The 19,796-nt window shown below is 47.0% G+C and overlaps 1 protein-coding gene across 1 annotated transcript in view; it reads right to left on the bottom strand.

Moving 5' to 3' along the window:
* LOC116486741 (GTPase IMAP family member 8-like) overlaps positions 1-19,796 on the bottom strand; it is a 37,580-nt gene that overhangs the window by 15,004 nt on the left and 2,780 nt on the right. The window lies entirely within an intron of this gene.

Raw genomic sequence — 19,796 nt, 5'->3', positions numbered from 1 at the left:
TGGAAGACTTTAAAACACGTTTAGATGTAGAGCTTAGGGATATGGGTTAGTGGGAACTGTTAGTGTCACATCAGAGGTTGCACTCAATGATCTTGAGGTCTCTTCCAACCTAGAAATTCTGTGAAATTCTGCTGTGGGGAGACCTCACGGCGGCCCTCAGTGCCTGCAGGGGCTGCAGGAGGGCTGGGAGGGACTCTTGGGCAGGGGGTGTAGGGATAGGACACGGGGTGATGGCTCTAAGGTAGAAGAGGGTGGTTTTTGGTTAGATCTGAGGCAGAAATTCTTTACTATGAGGGTGGTGAGGCCTGGCGCAGCCTGCCCCCAGGAGCTGTGGGTGCCCCATCCCTGGCAGTGCCCAAGGCCAGGCTGGATGGGGCTGGGGGCAGCCACTCTGTGGCTCTGTGACCATGGGACTCTAAGCTGCTGCGCGCAGTGGGTAAGGCGCTCACCTTCCATCTTAGCATCTTCCATTTTGAGCCCACTCCGAGGGGAAGCCTGAAACAAGAATAAGGGATTTTGAGCGAGGTTTGCCAAAGTCTCCCATGCTCCCCCCACAGGGGTAACAAGGCCGATGATGGTCACCAGGCCATCGGGTCGCTAACACACCTGGCGTGTGCGTGCTGCCTGCTGTGTGTGCATGCAGGAATTGGTTGTATAGCCGAGGGTAAACACATGCACACACCCACAAGATGGCTGCGCACCCCGTGAGGCAGGGAGCAGCATTTGGCAGCCCCGCACCCCGTGCCAAGGGCAGGGCACGTTTCTGCCAGTCCCGCACAGCCCAGGAGCAGGGGCCGCAGGGGCAGGGGAGCGTGGCTGGGCCTCGCTGCACCGTGGTGGCAGATGGGGACAGCCCGGGCAAGGGCTGCTCCTCCTCAGCTTGGGAGGGGATCCCGACGCCTTGGGGAATGAGGAGCTGGCAGGGGAACTCAGCTCAGTCACTGGCAACCCTTGCAGTGCTTTGGGAAACCTGCGAGCCCGCAGAGGATGTGCACAGCCCCTAGCTGGACCAGGAGCCTCTTCCCAGAATCGCCGTCAGTTCAGTGCCCTCGTCCGGCACCTGAACCTCCAGCCCTGAGCCTGAGCGGTGTGCGGGGTCCGTCCCAACCCCAAGCGGTGTGCGGGGTCCGTCCCAGCCACTGATCGTGCCATGGGTGCCAGCTGTCATGTCTCCTGCCCCTGTTTGAGCTCTGGACTCTTCCTCGAGTGATTTCAGCAAGATAAACTGCTCCAAAACTAAGCACAGACTATACACTACTCAAAGTAAACTAAAATCACGTCACTAAATAATTCAGTCATTACTGGAGGAATTACCCCATCCACAGCAAAGCCACACCAATTCTCGGCTGTCTTTCCTCTGCCTCCCTGCCAGCTAGCTCAGGCTTAGCAGTTCCTAAAGTACCCCCAAATGCCGAGACCCTTCAGAGCCACCCGGTGCACAGACCGCTCACTTTGCATGGCTCCAGCAGCGGCTGCTGTGCTTGCCTCTTACCTCCTCAGGTCACAGTGCTTGGGCCAGGTGCAATACAGTTCACGTCTTGCCCCTGACCATGTCCTCAGCTCTCTGCTTTCTGTTCCTTGCCAGCACGAGAATGATGCTTTATCACCTAACCACACGTGGCAGCCCCAGCCCAGGCAGACAATCCACCCAGACCCATGGGTACCTGCGCCCTTCATTTGAGCTGAGAGATGCTCGTGCCCTGCCAAGCCCTGGGTTGCACCAACCAGCCTCCATTTGAGCCTCCGGGGCTCGGCATCACAGTAAGAAACAGATGTGCAATGAAACAACTAGAACCCGTGTCAGCTGGAAAATCCCACAAACCACAGCTAAAACAAAAAGCTGGGACAGGTACTACATTTTAACACCCCCAAGAAGACTGTTCTGTCCACAAAACAAGCAAAAAATTAAGAATGGCTTCAGTAATCAGAAAGTATGTGAAAGGTTCATATGGCACGCTTAGGGGGAAATATATTTAAAAGCTTGATTGTAACTTAAATGAGTCAATTTCTTCCTAGAAACTTTAAGGCAGGTCGGAGAACTTTTTCACCCTTTTGATATTCGTATGGTGCAGACACCCTTGTGAAGTCAATGCTCCTGCGAGGACCCAGCGAGTGCTACCAGAACAGACACTCCTGAAGACAAGGAGTTTGTTAAATCACCCTTACAGAAATGCAATCAGGATTTCCATTCTCCAGGGACTTTCTGTTCTCACTTGGAAACAAATACTGGCTGAACTTTACCTAAGGAAGTAATAACCCCCTCCCTGAAAGCAGGCATTACAATCTTTTTTTATTTTTTTCTCCCTGGAATGACAGTAGCAGCATTTCAGACAACTCACCAGAGGCACCTGTGCGCTTTTGTCCCCGCGTCTGAACTTTGCAGCTTCTGATGGGGACAGGTCTTCTTCTGTAGGTGCAGTGGCTGAAGTGTGGCAGCTGCCTCTGAAGTTCAGCAGCTGCCTGTGAAGTTCGGCAGCATTTAGCGGGAGCGGGAGTAGGAGGGGATTTCGGTGACATGCAAACCAGCTCTGTTGAACAAATGACCGTGTACGAGCCAGTTAGGAGCTAGATCATGTGCAAAGTCATTGGTCGCCAAGAACAGAAACAGAAAGTTTCTGAACTGAGCAAGTAAGGCAAAAAAAGCTCCTCCCAATGAAGGGCGTTTTAGTTTGTATACTTCTTGCCACTGCTTCTTTCTCACAAACAAACCGTCTGCGCTGTCTTCCTCCCCCAGACAAGAGCAGGGCTCATCAGGCTCAGGAGGCTTTTCCTGGAGCTAGGCTGGGTGTTATAAATGAAGTCTTAACTCTGAATTTAGTAACGTAAAAGAATATTTATAAAAGGCAAGTAAACAGCGCTGGGTGCGCGGGGAGTCTATGCTCTACCAACACGCACACACGAACATCAAACATTCTAAATACATGTATACAGAGCATTGCTTTACATAATAACCCGAGTATGCCTATACATACATACAATCAGGATAGGTAACCAAGTAAACGATCCTTTAAGTTCAACAACTTAATAGTCTCCATTTTCCGTTCCTTTTGAACAGTGTCTTGCTTTAAGTTGTCTCCTTTTCAAGGCCAATAGGCCTGGGTCAAAAGGCACATCCAGGTCAACAGGGGGTGCAACAGCAAAGGCCTTTGATGGCTGTAGCAGCAGAGGGGCCCATGGTAATGGCGTAGCAGTCAGATCACTAAAGGAGCCCGCAGCTCCCTCAGTATCTGGCAAGCCACATGCTTCTGACTGTGGTCCCACAGGGCTCTTTAAGGCCTCAGAGATTGCTCGCCAGGTGCCGAGCAATCCCACTGCAACCTTGTCGTTTTTAGTTGCAGAGTCCCACACCTTCACCTCAGTTTGGTCCCATATTTCAGGCTCATAAACTGTCCGACTGTTAATAAGGAGAATAAGCTGTAAGGTTACCAGGACAGTCTTTGCTCCTAAGGACAGATTCCCCATAATGCACAACTGCTTACCAGCGAGAGGCAGTTGTGTGCACAGGTCCGCTTCTCTCAGCTCGAGCTTCTCTCCAGCTCCAGTGCGCCTGTTTCCAGCAACTTTCTGTACGAGCTTCTCTGAGCGGTTTGCTGAGTCTGGCTGAACCTATCTTCATGAGGCAATCAATGTGCCTGCTCCCGTCCTGGTCTCCATTCTGCCAGTTTTTAAATGTATGGGGTGGCTGCACCTCCAGCACCAAGGGTGCTGGAAAACGCTCCTGTTGCCCACGAGAGCACATGGTGAATCCCGAGGTCCATCTAGTGGCTGCTCCTCGGAGGCGGTAAAAACATCCCCAGGTGGGGAGATCACCACAATCCGTGTAAGGCCTACCAGAAAAGAAGTAAGCAGAAAACCTGGTGGAGGAGGTAGAGGGCTCTGTGTTCATGTATGTACTGCCATCCTGACCCAAAACAGAACACCAGTGTCCAGGCATGAGACACAGAATGCACCTGGCAGCATGGCACTTCTGGCCAGATGAATCACGGAATGAATCCTACAATGGTTTGGGTTGGAAGGGACCTCAAAATTTAGGTTTCAGTGTTTAATTTTGAACCAGTTTCTCTTGGTGCAATTGCTCCAGGGAGCGCCCAGAGCTGGAGCAGGGGCAGGAGATGAGGCAGCTGCCACTTGCCTGTAGGGTCCTATTCCTACACCCCCTGCCCAAGAGTCCCTCCCCAGCTGGTTTCTGGCCCACCAGCATCCCAAGTCCTTCCCTCAGGGCTGCTCTCAATCCACTCCCCACCCAACCTGTATTTGTGCTTGGGATTGCCCCAGCCCAGCTGCAGGACCTTGCCCTTGGCCTTGTTGAACCCCCTGAGGCTGGCACAGACCCACCTCTCAGCCTGCCCAGGTCCCTCTGGACGGCATCCCGTCCCTGCAGGGTGGCTGCTGCACCACCCAGCTCAGTGTCGTCAGCAAACTTGCCGGGGGTGCCTCAATTTCACTGTCCGTGTCACTGATAAAGATGTTTAAATAGTACTGGTCCCACTACTGACCCACTCGTTACCAGTATCCACCAGGACATTGGGCCATTGAGCACAACTCTCTGAGTGCCACCACCCAGCCAATTTCTCACCCACGCAGTGCTGCACCCATCACATCCATGTCTCTCCAGTTTAGAGACAAGGACACCAAGGGGGACAGGGCCAAATGCTTTGCACAAGCCCAGGTGGAAGCTGTCAGTTGCTCTTCCTCTACCCACCAGTGCTGTAACCCTGCTGTAGAAGGCCACCAGATTTGTCAGGCACGATTTCCCCCTGGTGAAGCCATGCTGGCTGTCACCAGTCACCTCCTTGTTTGCCATGTGCCTTAGCAGAGTTTCCAGGAGGATTTGCTCCATGATCTCACCGGGCACAGTGTTGAGACTGACTGGCTTGAGCCTCCAATGTACCCTCACTTTGTAGCCTTGCTTCAGACTGCTGTGTGAATGAGCTTGGAGCTGAAGAAAGAAAAAAATTAGACAATGCAGCAGCACTGCTGAGATGGGATCTTTGAGAAAGCAAGGACTCAGGAAAAGAAGTACCACCGTGTGAATATACAAAATCCTACAGAAAGACAAGCAGGCAAGGAAGGTGGCCATGCGGATAAGGAGGTAGTCAGGAACCTCTGGGCCAAGATGTTGGCAGTGCTGACAGCTGGGGCAGGCAGCAGCTCAGCAGCTCCAAGGGTTTAATCCAGGGAGATGCAGACACCAGCCCTGCCCTCCTCAGTGGTGCCACCCGCACACCACAGGCTCCCTGCGTGCCCTCTCAGGGGCGGTGAGCATGTGTGTGCACCAACAGCTCGCTAATCATAGCAAGGTCCATGTGCTAACTAATAACCTGCTCTGCACTTTTGAGCTCTGTGCATTCTGGCGGAGTCCTTCAGCACCCAGCCGGAGATGCCCAGAGAAGCCAGCTCTCCGAATTGAGAAGGCAGGTGCCTTCAGGACCTCCAGCACAGAGTACTCCAGGTGGAACACTTCAGAAGGAGAATTTAGGGCAGAGCAAACACCAACAACCACCTTGTGGCGAGACCTAAAGGGTCACCCAGCCTGCAGGTACGTGGAGTTTGCAGGAGTGCATTCATAGGATTCCGTAATACACAAGCACAGAGACTTTATTTTCTACAACTTCTGTTTATTACAGATGACCACAAACCACCACTAGCAAGCAGTGATTAATCACAGTGAACCACTGTGGCTAAAAAGGCAAGTAGATATAGACGGATGGATAATAAACATTACAGATCTTACAGGAAAGCAATGGTATATGCAGCATTGAGGAATCGCACCACTTAATAACGGGGGCCAGACCGACCTCAAAAAGGGTCCAATTTTAAAAAGCAGCCTCAGCAGAGACAAGCCCCCAGGAACGGGGCCAATAAAAGGGCCAGCGTTAGGTAACAGTCGCTATAGTAGTCGCTGATTCCCACTGTCTCTGGCTGTCTCCTTTTTTCAGACTGTTCTTTTCTGTCTCAGATGGGAAGCTCTTCCCCGTTCTCCTGTTTTCGATGGCATCTCAGCATGTTTCCAGTGCTCAGGATGCCAGAGGTGATGCACCCCTCAAGGCTACCTCTGGTAGTCAGATTACCTCTGTAACTGTCCCTGTCACCTTCACAAAAAAATGGTGCACTGGGGAAGGGACAGAGGGGACAAATCAGGTGGCAGTGTTTGCTCTCACAGGACCACAGAATCATTTAGGTTCGAGCACCACAATGTCCTTCTTGTAGCGAGGGGCCCAAAACTGAACGCAGTACTCGAGGTGCGGCCTCACCAGAGCTGAGTACAGGGGGACGATCACCTCCCTAGCCCTGCTGGCCACACTGCTTCTGATACAAGCCAGGATGCCGTTGGCCTTCTTGGCCACCTGAGCACACTGCTGGCTCATATTCAGCCGACTATCCACCATCACTCCCAGGTCCTTCTCTGCCTGGCAGCTCTCCAACCACTCCTCTCCCAGCCTGTAGCTCTGCTTGGGGTTATTGCGCCCCAGGTGCACTTTTATCCCCGAGTCTGAACTTTGCAGCTTCTGATGGTGACAGGTCTTCTTCTGTAGGTGCAATGGCTGAAGTGTGGCAGCTGCCTGTGAAGTTTGGCACCATTTAGCGGGAGCGGGAGTAGGAGGGGATTTCGGTGACGTGCAAACCAGCTCTGTTGAACAAATGACTGTGTACGAGCCGGTTAGGAGCTAGATCATGTGCAAAGTCATTGGTCGCCAAGAACAGAAACAGAAAGTTTCTGAACTGAGCAAGTAAGGCAAAAAAGCTCCTCCCGATGAAGGGCATTTTAGTTTGAGTACTTCTCGCCACCGCTCCTTTCTCACAAAGAAACCGTCTGCGCTGTCTTCTTCCCCCAGACAAGAGCAGGGCTCATCAGGCTCAGGAGGCTTTTCCTGGAGCCAGGCTGGGTGTCCACAAACCGAAATGTAATGGCTGTTTTTAAATGCATGGGGTGGCTGCGCCTCCAGCACCAAGGGTGCTGGAAAACGCTCCTGTTGCCCACGAGAGCACACGGTGAATCCCGAGGTCCATCTAGTGGCTGCTCCTCGGAGGCAGAGCTGTGGCAATCACGATGTTGGGGACCCCTGGAAGGTGGGCATGGGGCGAGATGGGAAGAAGAGCGAGCACCCATTAAACGCCTTCCGCCCCGGAGCTGAGGCTGGAGCTCTGCACTGCTGGGACACTCCCGTCCCCTGCCACTCCCACACAGTCACAGTCCCACTGCGGCAGGAACAACGAGCAGCCACACAGCAGGGACTGCAGGCAGACGGGGCTAGAGGTGTAAGCAGGAAACCTCTGGCCCATTTCCTGCAGCTGACGGAGGAGGAGGATGACTGGAACATTTCCACCAGCTCCATCGTAACCGGACGATGCTGCAAAAACATCCCCAGGTGGGGAGATCACCACAATCCGTGTAAGCCCTACCAGAAAAGAAGTAAACAGAAAACCTGGTGGAGGAGGTAGAGGGCTCTGTGTTCATGTATATTGATTTAAAGATCAAAGCCGAAATTTCCTTAAGTGTGTCCTGGTTTCTGTTAGAACAGAATTAATTTTCTTCCTAGTAGCTGTTGGAATGCTGTGTTTTGGCTTAGGATGAGAAGAGTGCTGATAACACCCCGATGTTTTAATTGTTGCAGAGCAGTGCTTATACCAAGCCAAGGACACCTCAGCCTTTTGCTCTGTCCTGCCAACAGGCAGGCTGGGGGTGCAGTAAGAGCTGGGAGGGGACAGACCCAGGACAGGTGACCCAAACTAGCCAAAGGGGTATTCCATACCATCTGACATCATGCTAAACAATATATAGGGGTGGCTAGCCGGGGGAGGGGGCCGGACTGCTTGGGGTTAGGCTGGGCATCGGTCAGCGGGTGGTGAGCAATTGCATTGTGCATCACTTGTTTGTACACATTATTATTAGTAGTACTATTATCATCATTGTATTATTGTTATTGTTATTGTTATTATTATTTTCCTGTCTTATTAAACTGTCTTTATCTCAACTCACGGGCTTCACTTTCCATTTCTCTCGCCCGTCCCAGAGAGGGAGGGGGGAGGGTGAGCGAACAGCTGCGTGGTATTTAGCTGCCAGCCGGGTTAAACCACGACAAAGTGGTATATTCTTTATTGTAGCGCTGGATGCACGGGGGATCTTTCTGCCTATCGTGCATGTTCGAAGTGACAAACTATCTCATATTTATACAGCGGAACGATGAATATTCTATTAGTGCCTATACATATTCATTACCTAACCCCACCTACTCTCGCTTCGTATGCTAATTAGCTTACCAGTACTTGCGCTTGCGCAAAGCCTTCCAAGAATTGTGGGCCGGGGTCTTTGGAATGTGGGCAGTGGTCTTTGGGAGGAAGGCCGTAGGTCTTCCTCGTGATGCACTTTTCACCTTTTGCTTAATCAGTTGTTTTCCAAGCTGCAAAAATGCTGAGTTGGCTTTTGGTTTAACTGAGGATCGGCAGATAACAGGATGTCTCAGTTAACAAGACATAACGGACAGTTGACTCAAGTTATCTCAAGTCTCAGCCTGACTGAGGGTTAACAGATAACGGGATGTTTTCAAATAACAAGATGCTTCAACATAACAGAAGGTCAACAGATATCAAGATGTCGTTTACTTTGTTCTCGCTAACTTTTGACCACAAGTTTTATTCTATCCTAAAGTGAGTTTATACAATATCATTCCCCCCCTTTCTGGAAAATCTAGTAAATTCCTTTACTTAGTAGGAAAATTTTCTTCCCAGTCTTATCATATGGACCCCTCAATACCTTGCCATGCACAATTGCCAAGGAGGCTTAATGGACATTCGTTGTAACAATTTTCAATTCCAAACAAGTAATACAAAAGACAATATTAAACTTGTACCAACTAATATCAATTAAACAATAATTGGGTGACTCAATGTGTTCAAAATCCCAGTTTCAGTTGGTGACCGTCCAAAGAGTGTATCCCACCAGTTGTGACTTGTGTCTTGTTTTTTAACTAGTTGCTTCTCTAGTGTGAGGGTAGGTAATTACTTACGATAAATTGTGTTGTTAGACTTGATCAGCTGGTGGGATACCACTGGTGCCAAATATAGAAAATCACACCCAACAATTCTAACAAAGTTACGAATACAAAAGTTAGAATGATTTTTGCTAGGGACAGTTATGTTCTCCTTATCTACTTCTACAAAATCACAAGCAGTTCTTAAACACACACAGCCTTGACCGATATATACATGCACAGTCTTTTGACTAGTATTTGGATGAATTTCAAAGTGGCAGACACCTTGCTCCGTGTCAAGACATACATCCTGGGCCTCAATTGTATTGCTTTCACAAATAAATCCTTGTTGTTCCCGGGTAACACATGATTCTAGATTTACAGACTGCCATTTCCCATTCTCCATCCGTGCCCATGTTCTATGCTCTGAAGGATAGAGCACTGTCTTCTCATGGTTTAATCCTAGTGCAAGGATTGGGTGAATAACATAAACTGTGGCATTACGTATAGTAAGCACGAAGGCAGTAGCCATGTTAATAATGGGATCATAAGTACAATTTACCAGGGTCCACAAGGACTGGAACTTCTCAAAATCATTGGCATTGTCCCAAACTGCCTTTCGGACTTCAGCTGGAAAAATGCCTTCACTTCCTTCCCTAATGAGCAAGGCAGCTGTTGCCTGTAACCATAACTGTGCTTGCATACAACTAAGAGCTAAGGATACATTATCTTGTGTCCACTCTTCTCCTAATTTTCGCCATTCTGATGGTTTATATAAATAGTTACCATTTGTTCGCCAGATGACCATGACCAATAACTTTCCATTAAAGTTCTTATCCTCTGTTGTTACGGCTTTAGTTCAAAGCCACTCACCATTCTCTGTTATCACAGAGGCACCTTCTTGAATCATAATTATAACTATAAGCCATAGAAACAAAACAATTCTATCAACAAATTTTCTGCCAACTGTATTACCAAATATTCCCAACCACAATGTCCTCATTTTGTTCGACTAAGCTTTAGTTTCAGTTCATCATCACCTAGTGTTACTTTGCAAGGAGCTCCTGGAGCCTTCTTCACTCGGGAACAGTGGATCCAAGCGGCTTGTTCTCTAATCTTGATAGCAGTGTAAGTTGTCAGCAACACTTGATACAGTCCATTCCATTTTTCCTCTAGGGGTTGTCCTGAAAAAGTCTTTATATATATATATTCCCCAGGCTTAAAGGGGTGGATTGGTTGATCCAACCCTCTAGCCCTGGTCCCTAACACAAATTTATGTACTTTATTTAATTGTTTTTGAAGTTCAGTTACATAAGTATATAAATATTCTGATCCCAGCTGCATTAGATCCTCTCCACTAAATAGAAATTGATATGGCCTTCCATATAAGATTTCAAAGCTGCTCAAATTCTCTTTTACTCTAGATTTAACTCTGATTCTAAGTAATACTAAAGGAAGGGATTGAAGCCATGACAAATTAGCTTCTAGTCCGATTTCAGCTATTTGTTGTTTAATTAAATGGTTCATTTTTTCTACCTGTCCACGTGTCTGCGGTCTATAAGGAGTATGTAGTTGCCAATCTATCTTTAGGATCTTACTTATCTGTTGTACCACTTGTGCACAAAAATGTGAACCTCTATCAGAAGACATTGCTACTGGAATCCCATAGTGTGGTATTATTTCATTTAACAAGACTTTAACCACTTCTCTTGCTTTGTTTGTTCGACAGGGAAAAGCTTCGGGCCATCCTGAAAATGTGTCAGTCAGAACCAGTAAATAACAATACCCCCCTTTTCTAGGGAGTTCTGAAAAAATCAATTTATTACCACTGTTGTCCCAGATAATTTCCTTTACCGATTATTCCAAATTTTATTCTATTCCTGGTATTGGGGTTGTTACATAAACAGATGCTACATTGTTAAGTTACTTGTTTTATTGTTGTGTATAAATTTCGTCCCACTAATGTCTGACTCATGCTCTTATGCAATGCGTCAGTTCCCCGATGTGTTTTATTGTGTTCTGTAAGAACTATGGGCCATATCAAATTAGAGGGTATTATTACACTGTTATCTTTTAAATATACTCATCTATCTGGTTTCATTTTACCTTTCAAATCTTCAATTAATTTTAAGTCTTCTTTTGTATAATTTGGCTTTTTGGTTCATGTATATAGTTTGGATTTTACCGTATGGTATTAAAGACAATGCCTTCACCTCAGTTATTTCAGCTGCCTGTTTAGCCTCCTGATCTGCCAATCGATTTCCAATTTCAAAATCAGCGTTTCCCTTTTGGTGTCCTCGACAATGCATGATAGCTATGTTTTCTGATTGTTTTACAGCCTCTAACAATTTTAAAATTTCTTCAGCATGTTTTTTTCTGTTTTCCCTGAGCAGTCAGCAATCCACGTTCTTTCCAAATCGCTCCATGAGCATGTACCATGCCGAATGCGTATTTAGAATCTGTCCAAATATTTATTTTCCTTTCTGCTGCCAGTTCCAGTGCTCATGTAAGTGCAATTACCTCTGCTTTCTGGGTGGACGTCCCAGGGAGTAATGGTTTGGACTCGATTACCTGTTGAGCAGTTGTAACAGCGTATCCTGCCTTACGTTGTCCTTGTTTTACAAAGGTGCTTCCATCAGTATACCAGTGATTCATCAGCATCTTCTAAAGGTTCTTCCTTAAGATCGGGTCAACTAGAATACACAGTCTCCATTGTTTCTGTACAATCATGGGTTATGGGTTCATCCAGAGTTCCGCTAAGGAAAGAAGCTGGATTTACAACGTTAGTGACCACAATTTCCACATCATCTTGTTCCACTAATATTGCTTGATATTTTAAAAATCTTTGTGGTGAAAGCCAATGGTTTCCTTTTTGTTCCAAAACTGTTGAGACCATATGGGAGACTAACACTGTCATTTTCTGTCCCATTGTAAACTTCCGAGCTTCTTGTATATTGATAACAACAGCTGCAACAGCTCGAAGGCATCCGGGCCATCCTTTACTTACTTCATCTAATTGTTTAGAGAAGTAAGCTACTGCTCATTTATAGGGACCCAATCTTTGTGCTAGTACTCCCAAAGCTATCCCTTGTCTCTCATGAGAAAACAACCAAAAGGGTTTCGAGAGATCCGGTAATCCCAAAGCCAGAGCTTGCATCAATTCTCGTTTAAGTTGTTTAAAGGCGTTTCGTGCTTCTCCAGTCCAGACTAACTTTGACTGATTACTCTTTATCAATTCATATAGAGGCTTTACCATTAGTCCGTAATTATAAATCCAAAGGCAACACCAACCTGTCATTCCTAAATAGGTTCATAGCTCCTTTACCATTTGGGGTTCTGGAGTCCGGCAAATGACTTCCTTACGTTTAGTTCCTAGTTCTAGCTGACCTCCTGAAATTCCAAATACCAAGTAGGTCACGTGTTGTTGAACCAGCTGGACTTTCTGTTGAGAGACTCGATATCCATTTAAACCCAGAAAATTAAGGAGACTTATAGTCCATTGAATACAACTCTCTTTAGTCTTGCAAGCTATTAAGAGATCATCTACGTATTGTAACAAAGCCCCTTCAGTGTCCGGAGGTATCCAAGTTTCAAGTTCCTTTGCTAATTGGTTTCCAAAAATAGTGGGGCTATTCTTGAATCCTTGAGGTAGCACTGTCCACGTAAGCTGTGTCTTTCTGCCTGAGTCAGGGTTTTCCCATTCAAAGGCAAATAGGTTTTGGCTTTCAGTGGCTAAAGGTAGGCAGAAGAAGGCGTCTTTTAAGTCAAGTACAGTAAACCAGACTTGACTATTCCTTAATTTAGTCAGCAAAGTATAAGGGTTTGCCACTACTGGATGTATATCCTCAGAAATTTTATTTATGGCCCTCAGATCCTGAACTAGCCTATAGCTTTTTCCATCTGCCTTTTTAATTGGCAATATGGGTGTACTGTATTCTGATTCACATTCAATCAATAATCCATACTGTATAAATTATCAATTATCTCTTTAATTCCTTTCCTATCTTCTATCCTCAAAGGATATTGCTTAACCTTAATGGGTTTCTCTCCTGGCTTTAATTTAATAATTATTGGGGTCACATTTTTAGCTCTTCTAGGGACTTCAGTGGCCCAAACTCCTGGATATACTTGATTTATGATCTTTAAGGGTATTTCACTTTTAGGGTCCGTTTGTATTAGTGCCAGGCTTAACAAATTTATTAGTTGTTCTTCTCCTATCCTTAATTCCATTTTCCCTTTTTCAAAGATAATTTCTGCTTCTAATTGTTCTAAGAAATCTCAACCTAATAGAGATTTTGGAGATCCAGGTGGATATAAAAACCTATGTATCCCCATTTGTTTTCTGTTATAAATGAGGTCTGAATTTTGTAATATTTATAAAACAAGTATTTCTAAAAGGTATAAAAGGCAAGTAAACAGTACTGGGTGTGTGGGGAGTCTATGCTCCACCAACACGCACACACAAACATCAAACATTCTAAATACATGTATACAGAGCATTGCTTTACATAATAACCCGAGCATGACTATACATACATACAATCAGGATAGGTAACAAACAATCCTTTAAGTTCCATAACTTAACAGTCTCCATTCTCCCAGCCTGTTCCTCTTCACTTCTTTTTCCTGCTTCTTTACTGATGTAACTTCATAGTGTTGCTTTTTTTTTTTTTTTTTTTTTTTTTTTTTCTTGAGGGCAGGCTCCCCTCTTATACCCTTCTCTCCACAGCAGTTCTTTTCAAAACAACTTTTTTATTGGTCAAACAACTTTGAATGTAACAACAACAGCAAACACCCAGAAATATCCATGCCTTAATGGCTAGAGAACAAGAAACCACCTGGAGAACAAGAAACCCCAGACTGCATGGAGTCTCCTGAACCACCCTTCTTTGTTCTCTCTAAACTCTTTTATATTCCTGATGGCCCCGTCGTTAAGAATCTAATGTTATCTCAATCATGGGGTTTTCCAACCCCCATGGCCACATTCCTAAATCTCCCCCTTCTTTATTAATATCAACCATTTTCTCGACACGAATTACCACTCCATATATAACATTTCCCCAACTTGTACTTCAAAGGTTCACAAAAATAAGCCTTTTCAGGTTGATCGGTTGCACCTTTTACCTTAACATAATCATTCCATAAAGGCATTAATGCTTGATTTAGAACCAAATATGTTGCCCCATATCAATAAGAAATTTCACTTCCGTTCCTCCCCTAACTTCATTATAAGCAGTAGAGGATCTGCTAGGGTAGATTCCTCAGGTCCCCGTTATACCTGTTGAAATTAGGGGCCGATGAATCAGGGGCCGATGATTACCCTAGAAAAAGGCTAGCCAGTTTGTCCTCTGAAGCCAGTTCCAAACCGTGTGTTTTTTTTTTGTTGTTGTTGTTGTTTGTTTGTTTTGTGTTTTTTTTTTTTTTTTTTTTTTTTTTTTACTTCCCCATTACATTTCAGAGTTGGTCCAAAAATTCCATAGGGGTTTCTTTTAGACCTTGTTGGAAGCACATTCTCAATTCCCAATTCGTCCAGATTTTAGTATTTACTTAACCGTTCATAATTTTCAGGATGATTAGGGTCTTAGTGGGGGTGGGTCAGGGAAATGCAATTGTCCACAGTTCCCTGAGTGATCCCATCGGCAATCTGAGCTCACACATGAACTCAGGTTGTTTTAAGAGTTAACTGCTTTTCTGTTTCTGTGACAACTCTCTGGGACCCATCATGATCCCTTTGCCCCAGAGGGCTAACACCCAAGATTTTAAGGTCTCAGCCCCGGGCTGAGGCAGAACTGTTAACATTCCTACATCCTCTTTCCCTGCTCATTCAACTTCAAACACCTTTAACACTTTCAACAACCCTTTTAACACTTCCTTTATCTTTCTCCAGCCTGTACTTTTCTAATGCCAACATCAAAGGCGCAGTCAGGGACCAACTTAATTCCGTACCTTTTCCCTCCAAGATGCTGAAACAACATCAGTATACAACATTCCATCCTATTTTCCTTCTCAAAAACAACATTGACTGTAGCAAAGTATTATAGTTTAAAGCTCCATTAAAATGCCACTTTTTTTCCACATTCCAGCTTATAAAGTGGCCACCATTGATTACAATATTTTATTAGAGTTTTCTTATTTTCACTTCCACCCGGAGCCCACCCTATATCCTTCCAATGACTCACAATACAACCCAGCGTACTTTCCTTAAGAATTTCACTGCTTACTAGCCCCCCCATTTTCCAGTTTACACTTTCAGAATACATGTATCACTTACAAAAATGCAGGCACGCAGGTATCTTTCAATAGCAATGTCACAAAACTACTATTATTACCAGGAGATATTGCCAAAGTTACAGTAACAATAATCAGAGTCAAATTCCACATGCGATAGGTGAGAAAACCGAAATATGTAACATTGTAACGATATCTTTCTCATAACAACGCCACGAAACTACTCTTATCACCAAGAAAATAGCCAAAATCGCAGTAACAATAACCAGAGTTAAATACCACACTCCATGAGTCAGAAAACCAAAATAGGCAAGACAATTCCAGATGGACCTTAAAGCGAGCTCTTTCCTTAAGGTCCCCAAATATACTTATGGTGCTAACCACAAAGTATATACTAAATACTGCCTTGCAGAAGATCACCTTCCGACTTAACAGACAGTTCCAGATGACCGGTCTACCAGAAAACCAAACCAGAATAAAGAATATACTCACTTACAATTATAGGGTCCTTGTCTGCCTCCGCAGTGATCCGGTGAGTCAAGGAGTCCCTCCAGGAAATCCCGGGGGTACCCTAAGGAGTCCTGTCCCCAGCAGGTCCTGCAGTCCGGAAGAGAGGTTGTCCCATCTGGGTCGCCAAATTGATTTAAAGATCAAAGCCAAAATTTCCTTAAGTTATATATTCTTTATTGCAGCGCTGGATGCACGGGGGATCTTTCTGCCTATCGTGCATGTTCGAAGTGACAAACTATCTCATATTTATACAGCGGAACGATGAATATTCTATTAGTGCCTATACATATTCATTACCTAACCCCGCCTACTCTCGCTTCGTATGCTAATTAGCTTACCAGTACTTGCGCTTGCGCAAAGCCTTCCAAGAATTGTGGGCCGGGGTCTTTGGAATGTGGGCAGTGGTCTTTGGGAGGAAGGCCGTAGGTCTTCCTCGTGATGCACTTTTCACCTTTTGCTTAATCAGTTGTTTTCCAAGCTGCAAAAATGCTGAGTTGGCTTTCAGTTTAACTGAGGGTCAGCAGATAACAGGATGTCTCAGTTAACAAGACATAACGGACAGTTGACTCAAGTTATCTCAAGTCTCAGCCTGACTGAGGGTTAACAGATAACGGGATGTTTTCAAATAACAAGATGCTTCAACATAACAGAAGGTCAACAGATAACAAGATGTCGTTTACTTTGTTCTCGCTAACTTTTGACCACAAGTTTTATTCTATCCTAAAGTGAGTTTATACAATATCAATATACCACCATCCTGACCCAAAACAGAACACCAGTGTCCAGGCATGAGACACAGAATGCACCTGGCAGCATGGCACTTCTGGCCAGATGAATCACAGAGTGAATCCTGCAATGGTTTGGGTTGGAAGGGACCTCAAAATTTAGGTTTCAGTGTTTAATTTTGAACCAGTTTCTCTTGGTGCAATCGCTCCAGGGAGCGCCCAGAGCTGGAGCAGGGGCAGGAGATGAGGCAGCTGCCACCTGCATCACAGTCAGGGGCTGGGACGGACCCTGCACACCGCTCAGGGCTATCCTATTCCTACACCCTCCCACTCAAGAGTGCCTCCCAGCCCTCCTGCACCCCCTGCAGGCGCTGAAGGCCGCTGTGAGGTCTCCCCTGGGCCTTCTCCTCTCCAGGCAGAGCAACCCCAAGCCCCTCAGCCTCTCCTCACAGCAGAGCTGCTCCAGCATCCGAGCATCCCCGTGGCCTCCTCTGGACTCGCCCCAGCAGCTCCACATCCCGGTGCTGGGGCCCCGCAGTGAAGGTAGTGCCTGGGGGGGTCTCACGAGAGCTGGGCACAGGGGGACAATCCCCTCCCTCGCCCTGCTGGTTGTGCTGCTGCTGCTGCAGCCCAGGGCACGGCTGGTTTCTGGCCCACCAGCACCCCAGATCCTTCTCCTCAGGGCTACTCTCCAGTAGGTAGTCCCCCAGCCTGTACTGATACTTCGGGTTCTTTCTTCCCGTTATAAATTAGACCACACAATTTACTGGTCTATTGAAATTATTTTATTAATCAAGTAAGCAGACACAAGCAAAACAGTGCTGGGCGGCTGGGGAGTCTCCGCTCCGCAACAGCACGCAACTTCCCTTTCCAGTGTTGCTGTTTTATAGCAGTTGAATTCCGGCTTATCAGGACTTGTTGAACTGGCTGAGGCTGCGCAGTCTATTGTTGAGAGGGGGGTCGTTGTTCCTCTGCTTCGTGTTCAGGTGGGGGAAGTGAAGGGGCAAAAAGGATGTCTTGTGGTAAGGAATTTCACAGAGTCTGGTTTCACTCAAGGATGTTTACCCAACACCCCCTCCTGGTATCTGCTTAATCCTCCCCCTTTATCAAGGCCATTAAATTGTACAACCTTATCTCCTCAGCAGATTCTCCAAGTTCCTCAAAGACAATGAACAAACCCCCACTAATTTATCACACCAGGTGCAGGACTCGAAGTATCTCGAAGGCTGCCCAGGGAGGTTGTGGAGTCTCCTTCTCTGGAGACATTCAAGGCCCATCTGGATGCCCACCTGGGCAACCTGCTCTAAGGAACCTGCTTTGGCCGGGGGGTTGGACCCGATGATCTCTTGAGGTCCCTTCCAACCCCTACAGTTCTGTGATTCTGTGATTCTGTGAAGTGCGTGTGGTTCCGGACGCCACAGTATGAAATGGACATGAAACTATTACGGAGTGTCCATAGGAGAGCTACAAAGATGTCAGGGGTGTAGAGGGCAAGGCATATGAGGAGCAGCTGAAGTTGCTTTGTTTGTTCAGCCGAAAGCAAACACTGTTGTCCTATTGGAGAAGAGGAGATGAGGGGAGACCTCATTGTGGCCTTCAGCTTCCTCAGGAGGGGAGCAGAGGGGCAGGCGCTGAGCTCTGCTCCCTGGGGACAGTGCCAGGACCCGAGGGAACGTCATGGAGCTGGGACAGGGGAGGGTCAGGCTGGGGGTTAGGGAAAGGGTCTGCACCCAGAGGTGGTCGGTGTGGTGGTTTTTCCGTGCTGGGCAGCTAAACCCCACAACCACTCTCTCACTCCCCCTCCTTTAGATGAGGAGGGGGAGAAGTAAAGCAAAGAACAACTCACGGGTTGAGATAAGGATAATTTAATTAAAGGGGAATAATAATAATAATTAAATAAAGATTATTATGAACTAAACAATTTAACCAAGGGGAAATAAAAAGGGATAGGGGAAAAGGGAGGGGAAAAGGGAAAAATAAAAAGAAGGGAGGAATACAAACAAATAAAATAAATGAAGGCTATATGGAAGTGCAGAGGAAAGAAATTACTCTCTACTCCCCACAAATGAGCGATGATTGACCACGTCCTTGAAAGAAGGCCTCAACGCACGTAGCCGGTTTTCGAGAGGAGGACCGACATTTTCCCAACGAGAGCCCACCCCTCCTCTCCTCTTCCTGTTTCCACCTTTTCTTGCTGAGTGTGACATCACATGATATGGAATATCCCTTTGATTGGTTTAGGTCAGCTGCCCTAGTGATGTTTCTCTCCTCACTTTTTGCCCACCCCCTAGGAGGATTAGAGAAAGGCCCGATGCTGTGCCACTGCTGCTCAGCAGTAGACACAACACTAGTGTGATAACACTGCTGTTCCAGCTACAAGTACAGAGTACGGCACTGTATGGGCTGCTGCCGGGGAAGTTAACATTCCAGCCAGACCCAGTACAGTCGGGCACTGGGACAGGCTGCCCAGGGACGTGGTGTCCAAACAGCATTTGGACACCGCTGTCAGACATGGCAAGAAAGGGCTTTGGTCCCTTCCAACTCCGCATATTCAGTGGTTCTGTGATTCTATGATACTGCATCTCCCAGACTGATAATGAAGGTGTTAATCAGGACTGGGCGAGGAGGCGCAGGATGGGGGCTGTGACCATGCAGGGGACATCAGGAGCCTCCATGGTGCAGGTCCCATCCCTGAGCCACGGCCCTTGCTGTGGGATTGCACAGGACTCCCACCCTCACACCCCTCTGTGCCTGCAGGAGGGGACCCTGCTCTGCCAGCGCTCAAGAAGCGTTTCCAAGTGCTCCTCTTCCTCATCGTAGCACATGAGCGTCAACGCTGGTGAGGGGAACCTTGAACTGGGAGCAGGGGGAAGGCAGGGACATCCAGCCTGGTGAGGAGGGGGTGGGCAGGGATGGCGAGAAAGGGATTGAGAAGTGGGCCTGTATGGGCTCAATGTCCTGGTGGATATTGGTAACAAGTGGTGTTCCTCAGGGGCCAGTAGTGGGACTGGTACTATTTAAGCATCTTTATGTGTGACACAGACAGTGAAATTGAGGCACCCCCAGCAAGTTTGCAGATGACACTGAGCTGGGTGGAGCGGCTGCCACCCTGCAGGGACGGGATGCCATCCAGAGGGACCTGGGCAGGCTGAGAGGTGGGTCTGTGCCAGCCTCGGGGGGTTCAACAAGGACAAGGGCAAGGTCCTGCAGCTGGGCTGGGGCAATCCCAAGCCCAAATCCTGGCTGGGTGGGGAATGGATTGAGAGCTGCCCTGAGGGGAAGGACCTGGGGTGGTGGTGGAGGACAAGGGGGAATGGTCTTAAACTAAAAGAAAATAGCTTTAGGCTAGACATCAGGAGGA

The sequence above is a fragment of the Aythya fuligula genome, chromosome 2 (genome assembly GCF_009819795.1).
Source record: "Aythya fuligula isolate bAytFul2 chromosome 2, bAytFul2.pri, whole genome shotgun sequence".
In the NCBI taxonomy this organism is placed as follows: Eukaryota; Metazoa; Chordata; class Aves; order Anseriformes; family Anatidae; genus Aythya; species Aythya fuligula.
Note: the sequence above shows the minus strand (reverse complement) of the source record. Positions and strands in the feature narration are given on the sequence as shown.